Below are 20,620 nucleotides of genomic sequence, written 5' to 3'. Positions count from 1 at the left end.
CAAAAAAAGTTAATTGCTGGAAAGTAACTCAGCATGGTGTTCAAGTAAATAAAATGGCCTATCTTTAGCAAGAGAAAAAATAGAATAAATGAAAATTTATGTTGTACCACCTCTGAAGTCAGTATTGGTTGACTCTATATTATAATAAAGAGCATGCACAGACAAGAATTTATCACATCTGTAAATATCACCTTTTCTTGTATTATTTTACATCTTCAGTACAAACCTTTGTAAAGATGTAATTGGGTGGGTTTTTCCTCCAAAGCCAATACACAGAACCTCTGCATACACATCAATTAATTTGTTTCTTTCTATTGCTGAACATAATCAATTAAAAAAATACTTCATTACCACGCACACAGTTCAGCAGAAGGCCACCAAGATGGACAGGGACCGGAGTACTTGCCCTGTGAAGAGAGACTGAGGGACTGGGCTTTTTCATCTTGGAGACAAGTTGGTTTTGGGTGTCCTAACAGTAGTGCCCTGCAGTACCTGTGGGAAGAAGATGGAGCCAGGCTCTTCACAGTGGTGTGTGGTTGGAGGATGAGGGGAAAATAAAAGCTAATAAATTGTTAGAAGAGACTTTATAACTCTCATATGTGTTATAAATCTCTCGTGTCATAAATCAATGTTAAAAAGATGTTAAAAACTAACTGTAGAATGCTGAACAGTAAAATCATTCATATTCATACAGCATATAGCATATTTTGATGGAAGGTGATGTCACCAACTGAACAAAATGTTATCTACAAACTTTCCACTGTGTAAACTTACAACCTTGTATTTACGTTCATGTCTACTACACCGGAAAAAAAAGATTTAGAAGACGTTTGCTTTCTGGCCTGCCATTATAATTTAGTTTGAAATCTGCTACCTGTACCATATGAAGAATTTTGCAATGCCCAATAGCAATAAGAACATTCACTTGTGTTTACTAACACTGATAAATAAATAAATAAATAAATAATCTAATGGAAACTTGGCTCAGCCAGTTCTCCAAACCACTCAAAGGTGAACAGCTACACATAACAGAAGAATAGTTCTAATTTTTTTTTTTTTTGGAGGGGGGGGTTATTATTATCGTTATTATTTTTATTTCTGTTCAAGTTACAAACCCCATCTACAAAGACTAATCTCATAAACAATGAATTAATTTGGAACTCATACATAAAACAGCTCTAGCAAAAACTGCAATATTTATCTTGTAATGACCAACTAAACACAAATATTTGTAGGCTCAGCTAACTTTATTTGTACTTCTGCATCTAATACTCAGATGTTTTACACATAGATACCTACTAAACAGAAATTTCTTGTTTATATTATTATTTTTCCATATTGAATCACTTGAAGCATCTTTTTCCACTGTATATTCTCATTTGCCTGAAATAGAAGTCAGAATTTCTACTCTTTTATTGCTGTTTGTTGTTTGGCTAGGCCCATGAAGAAATCTTTCATGTATAATTCTGATGGTCAATTTCACCAAAGCTAAAAACTTCTTCAGAATCATTAAGTATTTAAATATGGTTCACAGTTTGCCATATAGGTAGTAAGATTATGAAAAGGTGACCATGAGTTAAAGAGACTAAAATTAGCATATCTATTCCTCACTTTTCACAGCTTCTCCTCTGCATTATTCAATAGTATGCTAATTCCACAGACAATCTCTTCAAGCAGACTGAAATAGTTGCTATATTTAAAACAGGAAAACAATCTCTCTCTTCTCTAAACTATGAGAATCCTTATTACAAAAACACCAACGGCCCAAACAGAAGGAATTCAATCCTAGTGTCAAAATTCACTTCTAGTGTCAAAATTTTAGAGCTAAAAGAGATTTTAAGCTATACATTGAATCACGGTTGCAATGGGGAAGATTTATCCTTTTCAGAAATGAAGATTCATTGAATTTGTTATTACTTTGGGTGCTCACAAGGCTGGACTTTAGAACTATGGCAATTATAAACAGAAAATAATTTTTTTTTTCAATGATCTTGAAAAATTTTACAATTTAGCTTTACAAAATAGCTTTACAAACTATTGGGGAAAAAAAAAAGACATTCAATAAAAAATGCAAAATTCTTTAATATTTATAATATATTTATGTTGTTTGTAACACATTTATTATATTCACACACATAATGATGCCTTGCAGTTGAAAAGCTCTCTTGTCAGTTTTTTAATGTCTTGCATAAGTAATCTGAAGTTTTATTACTCAAGAATGAAGTGCTATTCCAAAATCACCATCTTTCGAATTTCCACTGAAATTAACGGAGATTTCCTTGTGTTTTTTTTTGTTTTTTTTTTTTTTTTTTTCAGATCAAGCTGACTGTGGTGCTATAAACAGATCGATCACTCACAATATTTGTTGTATGGTTGTGTAACTGTGGTATTTCTTTGGAGTTATTTTGGCTTATAGCAGGAAGTGTCTTTTTTTTTTTTTAATAAAAACACTTTTGCTATAAGCATCTTCATAAGGGAGATTAAAGGGTTAATGTATATATTAGTTTCAAAACAAATATTGTAAAGGTTCTAATTCCAGTCCTTGAATTTATATTCTTTTTCACACAGGCAAAATTTAAATTAATGAAAATGAAAGGAAATACTGTGGAAATACTTTAACTACAGTGGAGACAAAAGGCACAAAATGACACAAAGTGCAGTTACTCTAGTGCAATGGAAAATCTTCCTGTTGTCCCCCGTTCTACTGTAAAAGAATTCAGTAAGATATGGAAAATGCTATGCAGACTATTAAAATCTAATAAATCTAATTAATAGAATCATAGAATCATAGAATATCCCGAGTTGGAAGGGACCCACAAGGATCATCAAGTCCAACTCCTGGCACCACACAGGTCTGCCCAAAATTTCAGACCATGTGACTAAGTGCACAGTCCAATCGCTTCTTAAATGCAGACAGGCTTGGTGCAGGGACTGCTTCACTGGGGAGCCTGTTCCAGTGTGTGACCACCCTCTCGGTGAAGAACCTCTTCCTGATGTCCAGCCTAAACTTCCCCTGCCTCAGCTTAACACCATTCCTGTGGGTCCTATCATTAGTGATAACGGAGGATAGGTCACCTGCCTCTCCTCTCCCCCTCGCAAGGAAGTTGTAGACCATGATGAGGTCTCCCCTCAGCCTCCTCTTCTCCAGGCTGAACAGGCCCAGTGACCTCAGCCGCTCCTCATGTCTTCTCCTCTAGGCCCTTCACCATCTTCGTCGCCCTCCTCTGGACACTCTCCAACAGTTTAATGTCCTTTTTGTACTGTGGTGCCCAGAACTGCACACAGTACTCGAGGTGAGGCCGCACCAGCGCAGAGTAGAGCGGGTCAATCACTTCCCTCGAATGACTAGCAATGCCGTGCTTGATGCACACAGGATACGGTTGGCCCTCCTGGCTGCCAGGGCACACTGCTGGCTCATATTCAACTTGCTGTCAACCACAACCCCCAGATCCCTCTCTGCGGGGCTGCTCTCCAGCATCTCGTCGCCCAGTCTGTACGTATAGCCAGGGTTGCCCTGTCCCAGGTGCAGGACCCGGCACTTGCTTTTGTTAAACTTCATGTGGTTGGTGATCACCCAGCTCTCCAACCTGTCCAGATCTCTCTGCAAGGCCTTTCCACCCTCATCTGAGTCCACATGTCCTCCAAGTTTGGTGTCGTCGGCAAATTTGCTCAAAACACCTTCTAGTCCTACATCCAAATCATTTATAAGAACATTGAAGGGGACTGGCCCTAAAATGCAGCCTTTAGGGACCCCACTAGTGACCATCCGCCAGCCAGATGTGGCCCCATTTACCACAACCCTTTGAGCCCTGCCCGTCAGCCAATTGCTCACCCATCGTATGATGTTTCTGTTAAGTTGTATGCTGGACATTTTGTCCAGTTGGATCCTATGGGAAACCGTGTCAAAAGCTTTGGTGAAGTCCAAAATGATCACATCAGCTGGTTTCCCTTGATCGACTAGATGGGTGATCAAAATCCCTATGCATTCAGCATCATTACTATATATTAAGGCTATTTCATCTGAAAACCTAATAGAAGCTGACACTACCAGTTACTCAGGATGTTGAAAGTGACTTGATGACATTAGAGGGAATGATAACAGAAGCTTAGATTGTGACATTGTATAATGATTAAACATAGACCTAATTTGGCTGCCAGTTAACTCTGGAATACTATGTTGTGGGCAGCCTAGGGAAAAACAAAACAAAACAAACAAACAAAAACAACAACAAAACAACCAACAACTTGCAGAGTTGTTGACTGAAAAATAGAGGCAGAGGCAAATGTACAGGGTATAAAAATTCAGGTGAATAACAGTAAGGACACAGTTGACCAGTTTGTATTGTCACTTAAAACCTTTGCCTGTGCTGTCTTAACCAACAAATGCTGAAAGAGCAAGCTGCTGAAGTCTGTTGCAGAACTATTATCATCTGTTCATTTTACTTCCCTTGCCAATTATCCTTAATTATTGGAAGCTTTTTTTCAATGTACAATAGCTGCTGTTAGTATACTCATTAAATTGAAGCTCTAGCTCAAGACAGATTTTGATAAGCTACATTATGTTATACACCTGCATTTTCAAGCACTCCATCCTCCATTAACGTCATGTCCATCTTTGCACATTTCCTAAAATACATTTTTGCATTTATCTATTTTTACAGGATAAAGGGACAGAAGTCCAGGTTTCCTTGCTGAAAGCTGACATAATTAGTATAAAAAGACAGAAGTGATCAGAGATTGCTAGCAGCTAGGGATTAAATATGGACAAATATTGCTTCTCGAGGGCTAGTTGATGCAATTCACTTGGGACCTTTGGAAAGGCAGAAGGAGATTTACCATGAATCTTCCTGTTTATAAGGCTCATTGCAACCCACTGTACAGCCAGTCTGTACAACACTGCACAACACTGGGTGCTGTGTAAGAGGGGGAGATCTCAAATCCTATTTGTGTGAGCTGTAAAGAAAATGAAGATGCAGCTATCTCATACAGAGAGTACAATCTTGCCTGACACTTGTGGGGACTTCATAGTGGAAGAGGTAAATATCCCATGCATATATGCATAGCCCCAAATATGGGGTAAATATCCCATGCAATATGCATATGCCCAAAAATGTTAGGGAATGTCTGGCTAATACAAAAACATACAAATACACACACACACAAACACAAATAAACCAAACCAAACCCAAAAACAAACACAAATAAAAAATGATGAGAACTCAGAAGGAAAAAAAAAAAAGTCTTTGTGTACTGCTTGCCCTGGCCTTCCGCCTTCCTTTCATGTCTTCCGGCATCACCTACAGCTTGCATCTCCTCTGATGACAGAACGTTTTACTATAAAATCTAATTAAAATGAAAGCAAATAACTGACAAGATGAGTATGCAACAGTGTTTGAGTGTATAGCTCTTTCTTTTCTCATTCCCCATCAATCTTTCGTGTCTTTTTTTTATTGTTATTTCATAATTATGAGATCTGATTTAACTTGTTTAAAACCACCTCTCTGCCTTCAGTGCACAAACAGACACATTATAAAAGCAAACAAAAATATTGAGGTGGCAATTCCAATTTCTTTGAGATGTTGGGACTGTGTTGCTAGTTCCATACTTCCTTGTTCAGCAAAATTCATAAGAGACATAGATTTAAAGTGCTGTCTGATCTTTAAGGTTTATTTTTTAAGGTATTCTTCCTGTACCAGACATGTCTGTCACACTGTCTCACAGCATTATAAAAAAGCAAGAAGTACAAATTTCAAAATGAGACAGGGAAAATAACTGCCTATATAGTTTATTGCTGTTAATTTTTGATCTGTATTGAAAGCTCCATTTGTAAAATTGAGTTAATAGTTTGTTTATTTCATTGCACCTCCATTCTGTGTGATTCTTTGACATGTATATATGCAAACACCTTGAGATTTTTATACATACAAACTCCCTCAAAGTGTTATTTTTATTGGTTTATTTGTTTTCTTTAACAACATGTGAGATATCTGCAAGAAAGCTCTCGTCATACTGTTATTTCTACTGACCACTATCTGTGGTCGATAAAACTCAGGTATCACTCTAGTTTTTCTAGGGAAATCCCCTTTAGGAATCAGGAGGATGAGACATGGGGAAAAGACCACGTTAATAAGTCAAAGGGCTTTAATGAGAACTGTGAGTATCTTCTTTATAACCCTTGAGTCAACAGGTAGAATTGCTAGATCATTATAGTAGAGAGAACTTACAGAAATACCTTATTGACTCTGCCTATCATCACACCCACAATTCCCATCAATGGAGTATGTTCCTGCTGTTTCTGAGTACTCTCTCTACAGCTTTTCTAGGGACAAGGCTTCTATTCCAGATCAAATAAAATTCATTTTCTCATGAATAAATATTACATATACATGTTTTGATATAAAATCCATGTTTATGAACCTCCTCACATCTTTGCTGCAAACAACACTGACAGCAGAGTCAGAACAACTCTAATAAAACTGATTCTCACAGTGTTTTCCACCTGATCTGAAACACAAACTGCTAGCAAATGTGAGGTATCTGGGCACACAGTGCTCAAAAGTATGCCAGCTTGGTTTTGCTGAACCATGGGATCTGGAAAAAGTTCAGAGAACCATTTGAACTTTTGGAGCTTCATCCAGAACAAACTAAACTGCCTGGTCATTTAGCTCTGCACAACACTAATCATCACTTGTAGTAAAATCTCTGGAATCAAAAGCTGGATGACAATTTTGTCGATAATATGCGAGGCAGAGTGCAATTCAGTTTGCTCCTTAACAGTTACATTGACTGTGCTGAACTGACAGTAATAACAACTTGTTTTTGTCAGTAAACTAAGCAGATATGATTAGGAAAACACATGGGGTAAATTTTTATAGAGATTCATAGGGTTTTAGCCATGCTTTTGTCAATAAACTCAATAGAAACCGGGCAGCTGAAACCCCAGGTAACTCTTTGACAATTTATACCACAGGGAGAAGATAAGTAAAGTAATAAAATGTTATTTTTCCTTTGAAACTTAGTACTCATGAAAGTTACTAGACTGACAGCCTTGCAAAACAGAAATTCTTTGCTGTATTTATCCACATGACAGGTACAGCATAAGTAGCAGCAATATGGATTTCTTTCTCCTGCTGTACAAATGTGTTGCATATTTTTTCAATGGCACTCATTATCACCATCATGATCTGGGGCACTATTTGTCAAATATATGAGTTCAGGCTTCTTTCCTACTCATTATCAGTACTCATTCCTATACCCAGCTCCCCTGGCAATGAGCAGGGTTTCTTTCTGCTTTTGCACACAGTCATGTGAGTCTGTTATACAACTGTTATGCAAACTATTGATCTGTTATCACATGAATAGCTTCACTGAAGTCACCTGCATACATCAGCTGTTTATTTTCATGGTCCAAATATGTTTACTTCTTATGAGGTGTTAGACATTTCCTGCGCTAAATAACCTAGGATGCAAAATGCTGAAGAAATTACTTTTATATGTGCTGTTGATAAAGCAAGTTTTTTTTTTTTTTTTTTTTTCAGGTTATTCCTTTTCCTATCCTTCATCCTGTTGCTCTGTTTCTTTCCCTGTTAAGTAGTCAGATTAGCAAAACAAAACAAAAAAATATTAAAGTTGCTAAACTTGGCTTTAGAAAAAAAAAGGGGGGGGGAGGAATATGTTTGGAACACTGAATTTATGAATCTACGATTCTATGAATTTCCTTTATCTTTGGCATACGATCCATCAAAACCATCTCCTATGTCTGCTTGCCTGTCTGAAAGGACCTTTAATTTACGTTAGTGGAGGTGCTCCTCTAAATACAAAGGGGAGTTTTCATTTTTCAGTAAGTAAGCTCTAAAGCAAGGAGAAAGTGCACCTGATTAGGAAAATAAATAAATAAATAATGAAAAATGAGTTGCAGTTATCTGAGTTGCAGATTATTCAGGCTCTTGAGACTAGATGATCTGTATGGTTCCTTCCATATTGTATCGGGTTTCTATGGCAAGGGTTTGGTAGCAAGGGAGCTTCAGGGGTGGCCATTGTGAGCAGAGCCCAGCAGCTGCCCCATGTCAGATCAGAGCCAGCTCCAGCCGGCTCCAAGAGGGACCCGCCACTGGCCAGAGAAGAGCCAGTAAGTGAGGCTGGTTGGGCCTCTGGGAGAGCAGACTGAAGAAAGGAAACAAACAAACAAACAAAAAAAAAAACAAACCTGCAGCTGGGACAGAGATGAGAGAGAACCAGCTCCGCAGACCCTAAGGTCAGTGAAGAAGGAGGGCAGGAGGTGCTCCAGGCACACTGCAGAAGTTCCCCTGCAGCCCATGGGTCCCACACGGAGCAGATCTCCACGCTGCAGCCCGTGGAGGAGCCCCCGGTGGAGCAGGTGGATGTGGCCTGGAGGAGGCTGCGGCCCATGGAGAGCCCCCGCAGGAGCAGGCCCCGGGCCGGAGCTGCAGCCCGTGGAGAGGAGCCCACGCAGGAGCAGGGGGTCTGGGGGGAGCTGCTGCCCGTGGGGGACCTGTGCTCCAGCAGTTTGCTCCTGATGGATGGACCCTGTGGTACAGACCCATGTTGGAGTAGTTCTTGAAGAGCTGCTGCCTGTGGGCAGCCCCCGCAGGCTCAGTTCGGGAAGGACGGCATCCCGTGGGATGGACCCCACGTGGAGCAGGGGCAGAGAGCAACCTTGAAGGAGCGGCAGAGATGAAGCATTAGGGACTGACTGCAGCCCCCATTCCCCAGAGTTGCTCGGGGGGAAGAGGTAGAAGAGGTTGGGGGTGAAGGTGGGGAAGGTGTTTTTATTTTGCTTGTAGTTTCTCACTGTTCTAGTCTGCTGGAGATAAATTACATTAATCTTCCTACGCTGAGTCTGCTTTGCCCGTGACAATAATTAGTGAGTGATCTCCTTGTCCTTGAGCCCTTTCCATCACATTTTACCCCCTTTTTCTTTGAGGATGGGGAGTGAGAGAACAGTTGTGGTGGAGTTCAGCTCATGAGAGCAGAGTACAGAGGGAGAATCACCTCACTCAACCTGCTAGCTGCACTTCTTCTTATGTAGCCCAATTCATTGAGTGTTCTGAAGTAAATATCAGCAAGTTATTCAACTTGCTGTGAATGTTTCTACAAGTAAATTGTTCCTTATTCAGGAACAGCAACAGAGGAAACTTGAATGTGGGCAATTCATTCAACAAGGTCAAAACATTATGGTTTAACTACTTCATCAAGGAGAAGTGTCAAGTCCTTCACATGAGGAGGAACAACCTCATGGATCAACATATACTGGGAGCTACCCAGCTGAAAAGCAGCTTGGGAGAAAATAACCTGGAAATCTAGGGAAGTGCCACAAAGCTTAAGGGACTGAAGCATCTCTCCTATGAGGAGAAGCTGAAAGAGCTAGGACTGTTCAGTCTATGGAAGTGAAGGTTATGAGGGGGATCTTATCAGTGTGTGCAAATACCTGAAGGAGGTTGCATAGAAGATGGAGCCAGGCTCTTTTGAGCAGTGCCTAGTGACAGAACAAGAGGCTTCCTGGAAGTGGTCCTAGGTAAGTGTCCCTGGGTGGCCTTGGTTGAGCAGAGAGAGGTTCAGATGACCGCCAGAGGTCCCTTTCCAACCTCAACCATTCTGTGACTCTGTGATTCTATGACTTCAAAGAAAGCTACTTGGAAGAGGTTGCAATTCATAGGACCAATGCTTGTTATTGATGGGAGCAGAAGGATCCAGAATAAAGAACCAGGGATAAAGAACACTAGCTTATGGAACCTTCATTCAATGACAGTTAAATCGTGTTGTGATTTTTAAGTTATGGGCTATCTTTCAGTGTCTGCAACATAGCTATTATGTCTACAAAGGAAACTTTTTCTACTTTATCTGTTGTTGATGTTGATCTTAAACTATCTCTTGCCATTTGATGGAAAACATAACCTAACCTATGAGTTTCTTGCAGCTGTGGGGTTATCTACAATTAAACACAGTTGTCAGCTATCTGTATCTGTGTAGATAGCACATGTATTTGCATATGTAGATAATGGCATGATTACTTTGCCATATGGGTTGCTTTACAAGCTTCCCATTTCTCATTAACTTTGTATGTTCCGTTCATCATAGGAATACTTTCCTTAAGTTAAGGGTATAAATCAAGGGCTTCATCCAGCAGTCCTCATGAAGGTAAGATTTGGATCATCTGAATGAAAGATACGTAAAAGTTATTATACAGATCTACAGCTAAGCCACACTTTTAATAGTTGTTTATAAAGTATCTACATTTTATCATGGAGCTGGGGAGAAATACAGGAAATAAAACACCCAGCTACTCTACTTAAAGCATCCTAGAACAGGTGGAACTCTAGAAACATACAGAAGTCTATGTCCAGTCTAAAACTGCAGTTCTTTCAAATCCTGCTAAAGACAGTCCTTTCCTCATAGGAAATATATATATATATATATATATATATATATATTTGAGATTTACCAGGGTCATATTCTGACACCATTTCCTGAAAGTATCTTCTGTGATTTTTGACACCTACTTATGCAATAAGATAATGCATAGAGACCATATAGGTGGCAGAGACATTTTATGAGAGATTTCATTTCTGTACCACAGGTAAGTGGAGATGGTATAGGACAGTGTTTTTGCAATGTGAAACTATAGAAAATGAGTTATTAATAACCCTAATTCATTTGGGGGTGAAGAGGGAGTCAAGAACTACTCAAAGGCTCCTGGTGTTACCATGCTGCTACTAAACCATATTGCTACCAAAGAACTTATATGGCAGGTTAGTCTCTGAAAGAAATATTTTTCACACAGACCTCCCAACCTAGCCTACAGCATCATCCTTTGGACATCCTGAAAAAATGTTTGGGAATGCAGGACACTGCAAGAATACTGAGTTGCAGTCTCAAAGGTTATTATGTCCATTGAGAAACCATGCTCTGGCACTAACCTCTATGGTCACACCTTTGATTGGGGTTTGTTATTCTGTTTAAATTCAGGTAGTCTCCTTTAATACTACTTCCTTCTCATGACACTACAGGAAAATAGTGCTCTTTGCCCTCTGTGTTCTTGATAATCCTCACCACCTTGGAAACACTTGTTAAGCATATTTTGTTATTTCCTATGCCTGACTAAGTCATCAACAAATCACTAGTTCAGTGAGAAAAAATTATCTTCTTGAGGAACAACACAGATCTTAGAGTGATACGCTCTCAAGTTAAACATCATCTTTATCAAAAATATACATGTTAATAATGTTGTGTACTGCATGCAAGCACACAGCTGTCATCAATTTATGTATATGGTTCAACACTGGCTGAGATTAGTAATAAAAGTAAACCAAATATGGAATAAGTGGAACAAGAATGGATTTCATGTAGTTGATCTTGTCCCTGTCTCTGCAAAATGATGACAGAGAAATGAATTTGTCTCATTAAAAAAAATTGGAAAGTAATCCATGTGATTTAGTGTCTGCTGTTTTGCATTCTTTCTCTAGTTTAATTCAAGGTATTGACATTCTAAATGATCTAGATTTTTTTAGCTATTTTAAAGATCACTTTCCATTCCATATACACAAGAGTGAAGTTTATATATATATATACATATATGATATATGTATGTTTAATTTATATATATATGAATTTTAAACTTTTATTTTATTTTCTGTCCATCCCAATCCACCCATGGAAACAGCTAGCATCTGCAAGCAATCAGAACATTCAACAATGAGATTCATTTTCTCCCTCAATTTTCTGGAGCTTGTATTGATTGATCTACAAGGAATACTACAAAGTCTACCTATCTTCTGCGGCTTTTCCTCAGGGGGATAGTATAAAAAAAAGTGTATGGATACACAGAATATGGAATAATTGGCATGCATATGGGCTTGATGAATAGGACAGAATAAATGTTTCCAGTAAATACTATATTCCAAAAATCATTCTTTTTTTTTGTTTGTTTTAATCAGAAAAATGAAAGTAAAAATGAGCTATATATGTGTGATGCTCATACACATTTTGTGAGTTTTTGTATATGTTCAAAATTGGGAACAGAAGTATAAAGCAAAATATTATGAAATGACATGGTCTACTGCGATGGTAATTAAAAAAAATACAAGAACACAAGGATTGTGTGTTGATTGTGACCATGGGTGAAAATCTCCTCTTTGCCTAAGGATGTTATATATACATAGTTTATTTATTTTTATTTATTAATAAGTGTAGATTTCTTTGCTAAATTGAAGGTTTTAGATCAGATAAAAGCATTGTAAATGGGAACTGAGGTCCAAGTGTGACCCTTGGCTTTTTGGATGAATTTTATATATAAACATATTTAATTTATGGCTGAGAAGACAAGTTGTCTGGCTATCAACTGAGAAGGCACAGACAATTGCAATTGGCAAAGAATAATCTCAAACATAATAAAACATAAAACATCTATAGGACAGTAAAAAAAACTGTTGGGGGCCTTTTTATTATTTTATTTTATTTTATTTTATTTTATTTTATTTTATTTTATTTTATTTTATTTTATTTTATTTTATTTTACTTATTTTTATTTTATTATTTTTGGTGTGTTAAAGTAGATTGTGTAGTCATTTGTCAGGAATACAGAAGAGTGTTTGCAAAACATTTTTATTTTTTAAAATAACTTGGCTGCCAGTGTAAAGAATGGAGAGTGCCTGAAGAACTCAGATTGGTCTACTTTATCCACATCAGGCAGTTGCTCCCTTGAGCATAATCACACTGTTGTGGAAGACGGAAGGATAATGTCTTAATGTACCTGAGATTTCATCCAATCTGAGAATATAGTAAAATGCCTTCCAAATACTTAAGAAACAAGCTATCTGCCTAGAAATAAATTGCAGAGGCAAGTTTTTCAAATAATCGGAGACAGGCTTTTTTTTTTTCCCTCATACATTAAGTCAAGATGTATTACTGACATCACAGAGCTTTGAGGTTATATGATATGACAACTTAGCAATCCAAATCAGTACATCTCAATTAAATCACAAAACAGCATTTAGATATTATGTCTCATATTTCCCTCTCCCTGTAACCCAAAGGCAAGCTAAGAATTTATAGGTAAAGAATAAAGATATGTACTGCATATACAGTACTAGTCCTCGTTTCTCAGGGCTCCCTGAACAGCAGACCTTGTGCTATATGGTAATATATCATTTATGCATGTGTTCCATAGGATATGTTGAATATAGACTTGTAGTATGAGCTTAGAATTTGTATGATTTCTTCTGATTTTTATACAAATATTCCTTTTAGGCTATAAGTGGTGAACTTCAGAAGAATTCAACACTTTTTCTAGAACCCTAAACTCAGCAGTGCTTAATGAGGCTATTTCACCAAGAAAATAAAGCTTTAGACTGGTTATTCTATTTGCAATTAGATCAGGGCCAGTTTTGATTCAGTCTTTGCTAAGTATCACATTACAAAATTATGAAGGAATATTAGAGAATGTTCCACAGCACTTCAATTCTTCTTCCTTTAATTATTTCAGTTTTTCTAATCTTTAATTGTATTGTACAATACAACACAACACCTCTAAATAACCCAGCAAATATCCTTAAGTTCATACAAATATATACAATATATTGTTCAAACTATTTTCTTTTACTTATGCGTATGAATATTTAACTTCATTCTACAACTTGTATCCTTACTAGTGCTTGTAAAAAATAAATGTAACACATTCAACACTGTTGATCAGAACATGTTTTTGTTTGTTTGTTTGTTTGCATTCTACAAGGAGTATCATGAATAAAGAGATATGTAGAATATGTAGACATTTTGTAAGTCTTGCAGAATCACCTAACATGTGGCGGTCCCACACTGGCAAGTGTGAGCATGGTCCAGACTCACACTAACAGAGCAGCAGAAATGACCACATTCCCCTGGGGTTGGTGTTGGGGCCCATCCTCTTTTATATCTTTACTGATGATTTGGATGAAGGAATTGACTGCACCCTCAGTAAGTTTGCAGATAACACAAAACTGGGGGGAAATGTCAATCTGCCAGAGGGTAGGAAGGCCCTGCAAAGGGACCTGAAGAGGATGGGTCGATGGGCAGAGGCCAATGGGATGAGGTTCAACATGGCTAAGTGCCGGGTTCTGCGCTTTGGCTACAACAACCCCATGCAGCGCTACAGGCTTGGGGCAGAGTGACTGGAAAGCTGGGCAGAGGAAAAGGATCTGGGGGTGTTGGTCGATGATCACCTGAACATGAGCCAGCAGTGTGCCCAGCTGGCCAAGAAGGCCAATGGCATCCTGGCTTGTATCAGGAACAGTGTACGCAGCAGGATCAGGGAGGTGATCGTCCCCCTGTACTCTGGTGAGGCTGCACCTTGAGTACTGTGTTCAGTTTTGGGCCCCTCAGTACAAGAAGGACATCGAGGTCCTGGAATGTGTCCAGAGAAGGACTACGAAGCTGGTGAAGGGCCTGGAACACAAGTTCTATGAGGAGCGGCTGAGGGCATTGCGGTTGTTTAGTCTGGAGAAGAGGAGGCTCAGGGGAGACCTCATTGCTCTCTACAGCAACCTGAAAGAAAGTTGTGGGGAGCCGGGGGTTGGCCTCTTCTCACAGGTAACTAGACTAAGGACTAGAGGAAATGGCCTCAAGTTGCGCCAGAGGAGGTTTAGATTGGAAATTAGGAGACATTTCTTCTCAGAAAGTGTAGTCAGGCATTGGAACAAGTTGCCCAGGGAGGTGGTGGAGTCACCGTCCCTGGGGGTGTTTAAGGAAAGACTGGACCTAGTGCTTAGGGACATGGTTTAGTGGGTGATATTGGTGGTAAGGGTATGGTTGGATGTGATGATCTTGCAAGTCTTTTCCAACTTTAAGGATTCTATGATTCTATGAAATATGTATTGTGACATGGTGACTAAAAGAACGATTCTAGGAACCTCTGTATTCAAGTCCTTGCAAAGTAGCAGAATTTTCCTTCTCCAAATAAACAATTAATTATGTATGTTCTTATTTGCACAAAAATTCCTCAGGGCTTGTGGTGTCCTGAAAATAAGCTACCTGAGTTCACCTACCTGTGTCCTGCCACTCCTTGGCCCTTCGTGCCCTCCCTCCATCCAGGATGCTCTTGAAAAAGGTAGGTATGTGCAAAAAAATGACGCTAGGAAAAAATTCAGCAGAAATGAGCTTGCTATTCCTTATTAGCATTCCTTAGGGATGGAAGGGGAAAAGACACTGACTGCTGCTGCTAGGGTCATCTTAAGCAGTGGTTTTGTGGACTACGTTCCTCCTTCAAAAGCAGCAAATTTGGCAGTTAACCTGACTTGTATTTTCTCAGCCAAAGTATGTAGCTGAATTGTAGCTGTATTTTTCTTCCATAGGCAACTAGCTCACCTACAATTAGAGCCAGGCTTTTGTACATGTGTGCAGATGAACTATGAATTCTATTTATATTCGAGGTGCATCTGAACATTTGAGTCCAGGTGCTTTATTCAAAGGTCTTCTCCCTGTACAGGTATGTATGAAATGAAGGCATAGAATTTCCTCACAGGTAGGAGGGTATGAAGTCAGGAAGCTTGCATTTCCCATTGCTATTAATGTAGCAGAGAAGAAACTTTAACAGTAAATTTACCTGTTTTATCAGCCTAAAACAAACAAACAAACAAACCCTAAGCCCTACAACTTATTTGCAAAACTGGGAAAGTGAAGATTGATTCTACCACACACAAGATCATAAGGGTAAAAGATATTTGTGGCAAAATGGAGAGGAAAAACATAAGTCAACAGTTGACCTCTTCAAATGACATCAGGAGAAATGGAAAATACTTATGAGGTAAATGGGGCATTGATTAAGACAGTTTCTATTTTGTATGGAAAACTGGAGCCTCAAAGAAAAAACAAAACAAAACAAACAAAAAAAACAATCAAAGGAAAGCATTTGAGATTATTGCAACTCCCTCCTTGTGTTCAGAAGATACAAAAGGTATTATTTAGTATAATAATTATATTATTATAATACAACAACAACAACAATAATAATAATAATATTATAATAATTATTTAGGAAAATATTTATATAGAAAGTATAATTATACTTTCTCATTTTTTTTCTGAAAACTTGGAAAGAAGAGTTCTGCATGACTGGAAATAGAAAAAAAAAAGAAAAATCTGAACAATATTACATATATCATTTTCATAAAACCTGAAAAATGTAGAAATTAAATAATGACTCATAAAATTGTACTGAAACTAACACTGAAACTTAAAAAAAAAATCTTCTTATTCACTAAAATGTCAGTCAATGTTGGAAAACATATTCTTTTATACTGGGAATAATAGATTCTTTTCCCTGAATAAATGATATATGTTATGATTGTTGTTTAACATTAAATAATGTAATATAGATGAGACTGTAACTCAGTTTCTTTGGACTCCTACAAACTATTTCCAGGATGCAGAATTAAGTAGTAAAGAATACTTAAAATAAACATTTTTTAAAGGTAAAAATATGTATTTAATTGCATATCCTATACATCCAAACAAACCACTATTTATCTTATCAAAACAGTATGTGAGGTTATCTTTCCTAAGCCAATTTAAATATATATATATATATATATATAAAAGTGAAATAGAAGATCATTTTGCACTGTGTAAAGCTATCAAAGACATTAAAGAATAGAACAGTATTTAGTTGAGTTTAAGGTACAGTAATGGTCAAGTTGGTTTTCAAAAGATGATACTGAAAAATTAGTATCAAAAGACTATTTTGATGCCATGGATGTTTCAACAGATGGTGGTTTGCATTTCAGCTCTTTCTAGAAGATTTTTTTGAAAGAATGTGATGAAATGTCATATGTTTTTGACATTTGGTTTTTGTTAGATAACTATTTCTCACCTGATGCTGTTTGTCTTTTCAGATGTTTTTAGTGATTTGATGTCAATACTGACTGCAGTTTATATTTTATTTCTTTCACGAATTTGAATTATTTTCCTTTCTATTCATATATTCCAAGTCAAGTTGTGTTTCAATCCTTTCTTCTCAATTGCAGTTGTTATCACAAGCTTTGATTGCCATTCCACAATTAAAGCTGTATGAAATGAGAAGAATATAAGTGTAAGCATGGTGTTACTTTTAACCTAAAACTTCCTAGAACCAATCATTATGGTGTGTAACAGAAGAAGCAGTTCATTTCATGACTAGTAGGATACTAATTTGTAAGAAACTTGGTAATCACTTGGCTAGATATGGTGGATTGGTCCCACCCAGCAGCCAAGCACCCATATAGTTTCTTCCCAGCGGGACAGGAAGAGAACAGAGAAGGAGAAAACAGGAAGAACAGGAGAAAGAAAATTCATAGGTCAAAATAAAGACAGGGAGATCACTCATCAGTTACTGTAACAGACAAAGCAGACTCAGTTTGGGGAATTTCAATTAACTTATTGACAATTAACATAAACATTTAGGTATTGATTCCGGTACAGAAAGATAAACATTTAAACGTTTGGCAAAATATCTTCTCTTCCTCTTTCCCAGACTCAACTTCATTTCACACACCCCTCTGCCCCTGCTGTTATTGCTGAAGGTTATACTCAGTAACCTCAATAAGAGGTAACTTCACTCAGTGTACCTCACTTATTTATCGTGAAGACAGGGACAGCATTTTTTAGTAAACCACCAAAAAATATTTTTCTTCATTTATAATGTTTATTTCACCATTTAAAAGAAAATAGTAGTCAGATAAGCAAGCTATTTTCCTTCCTGGCTCATAAATATGATTTCTTATACATGCTTATTGCTACTGACTGATGAGATGGGAAATATTCTCTATTAAGCCCGCTGGGGGCAAAGATGGAGATGATAGTTACGTAGCAGTGAAATATGACGTGATTCATGAAAAAGGCAGAACTCAAAGACCTTATTCTCAGGGTGAGAGGACAAGGGTGAACAAAGAAAGCAAGGAGTGACTTGGAAATATGGATACTGAAATCGCATGGTCATTTTGAACGTGGATTGATTGCTCTGGGGCAGCTGTTCATATAACCGTGAACAGAGGACGTGAGCAAAAAAAAAAAAAAAAAAGAACAAAGTGGAAGGAAGATAAGCCATTTGCTTGTATTTTCCTTTGGCATCCAATAGACTTTTATCATTACAAGGGGATAACCATTCGGTACTCCAGTTCTAGCAAATGCTGATCACCTCATTGTAAATTAACAGACAAGCTGTCAGAACTTAATCTCACACACATGGATTCTACATAGGAACACCCGTAGAATTGTATTAATTAATTAAAACCAGAACAAAGTCTTAAATCTGTTCTGTCTTACAAAATAAAAGAAAGAAAAACCAACAAAAAAAAATAAAAAACAAAAAACCCACTACCAGATTGAGACATGCTATTGTCTAGAACAACTTTAGTTTTCCAGAAACAAAATAACGGAAAAAAATATATATTATTGGTAGTAGCCCTTGCTTTGAAAATATATGACAAACACCTATGCATCAGCTCCAAACTACTGTATTTGATACTTTGCTTTCCTGCTGAGAAGTGGGAAAATTTGATTACTAAGCTTTTAAGAATTATTGCACCAATTCACTTTTCTGTGAAGAAACTTACAATGATGGTTCTTAGAGCATATAGTCAGTATAATTAAATATGAATGTATTTTATTCCATGGAATGTCTGAAATATATAAAAAAGTAAAAGCCTACAGAAGTTTCTCAGCTAATCAAGAGATCAAGAAAGTATTGTTCACACAGAGCTGAGGACATGGCAAAGAAGAATGCCTATTCATGTTTATTGATGTATAGTTTTATTTACTTTATAGAAGATGGTCTCTTTCCATCTATCTTCTTAATCTGACTTTAGCTAGTTTCAAAGGAAAAGTTTTAAATTATAGATTGTAACGGTATTTTGGCATGATATAGCACTGTGAATGAATTCACTTTATGGAACTATTATGAAGTTAACCTACATACCACACTGACTCTGTGAATATTAATATTCTGATTAAAAAATGTTGACCCGATTCTGTCTTTGTAGCTCACATTCTACCAGTTTTATACTAATGTAAATCAACTTAAGCAAACAGATTTCAACTAGCATAAGACTGGGATAAGTATTTAGAACTGGCTCTGATACATATGCAAAGGGTGACTTTTCTAATGTAGCTTGCTCTGGAAAATATTGCCAGAGCAAAATTCATATAACATAATGTCAAATTTTTGATTATATATATGTTTACAATACCTTTCTCTGTGTATGTATATATATGCACACACTTTCACTCATTGCCTTGTGAATTGATATGAAATATTTGCACTGATACATTGCATTGACTGAATGATTGAAACAATTTTATCACTATTGTATAAGCATTTGTAAATGGCAGATGACTATCACGGGAGGAAGAAATGTATTTTCATGTAGTTTTTGAAAAGAGAATGGAATTGGTTGTTCTTCAAAGAATATTGTTTTAATGAACCCTTTAGGTGTTCATAAATCATTGACACATTGTAGTCACACTACAAACAGCAAGTTGTCTGTACAGTTACAGCTTCTATACTGAGCCTCATTGTGAGCCCTCTCAGAGAGGATAAAAAGCTCTAGGTGATTCCACAACAGGGCTGCATATTACCCTTCTGTTCCTGAGGCTTCAGCTACAGCTACCTACAATATTTATCTGCCCTTGGGGCAGATAACGTCAAAGTTCTTCTAGCAATAACCCATGGCTGCCTTTTCTGCCCAACATGCCCATTACAATGTCACTTTAAGGGCAGAATGGATAGGTGGAAATAGTGGTTCTCACATTTAAACACAAAACTAATCTTAAGGCCATTTAATATATACAACATAAATTAGATTGTTCTTTCAAATGGGAGTCCGCAGACTATTTTTTCATTCCTCTTACAAGATAGGCACATAATTTTAAGACTAAAGAAAGACTTGAAAAAAGGACTTGGTAAGTGATGAACATAAATTCAGTATTTGGCAGAACTTTATTTACTCCCTTCACTATAATATTAGAAAGCTTATCACAACAAGAAGAATGCAACAGGATACTTTATTCTTCACTAAACCAAAAATTTTCATGGGTCTAATTGCTGAAGGGCTATTGTATAATCACAGACAACTTTCCATTGATGGTTATCATTCTGTATTTGTAAAATGAAAATAAAGATAAATGAATTGCCCTCCCAGTACTTGCAAATTTTATTGATGTATCAGCATACATATGCATGCTTATATTTGTGTGCTCTTCTCTGTTTATATATATATTTATGTAAACACTAAAACATATTCATATTTATGAAATAGCAGAAGATGCATCTTAGAAAGACCTGAATAATGTCTTAAAATATGTGCATATTCTCTTTTTATGTATGTGTTCATGATATCTCTCTTTACGTATAGTATGTGTGTATGTATATTTGAAATCATGCTTTTACACACCTTAGAAATGCAATGAGTACATGACTATATTGTTTTGTTTATTGAACCTTTGCACTGTGCAGGGCTATATCTAACTGCATTATTCAAAAAAGAAAAAAAGAAAAGATTAATTTTTGTTATTTCTGGTTTCCATTGAAGCAGAAATTCATTAAAGTGTAGATCTGGCAAACTGGAAGCTCTGTCTAGAATATAACATAACATGG

At 37.1% G+C, this 20,620-nt stretch overlaps 1 long non-coding RNA gene across 2 annotated transcripts in view; it reads left to right on the top strand.

Annotated features, from left to right (window-relative positions):
• Positions 1-19,706, top strand: part of LOC310893545 — a 69,255-nt gene extending 49,549 nt beyond the window's left edge. For both annotated transcript variants that reach the window (XR_014579081.1, XR_014579082.1), the window contains one exon: positions 363-19,706. This is a non-coding gene — a long non-coding RNA (uncharacterized lncRNA). The remainder of the gene's footprint in view (positions 1-362) is intronic.
• The last annotated feature ends 914 nt before the right edge of the window (positions 19,707-20,620 follow it).

This window comes from Anser anser (assembly GCF_964211835.1).
Source record: "Anser anser genome assembly, chromosome: 2".
In the NCBI taxonomy this organism is placed as follows: Eukaryota; Metazoa; Chordata; class Aves; order Anseriformes; family Anatidae; genus Anser; species Anser anser.
Note: the sequence above shows the minus strand (reverse complement) of the source record. Positions and strands in the feature narration are given on the sequence as shown.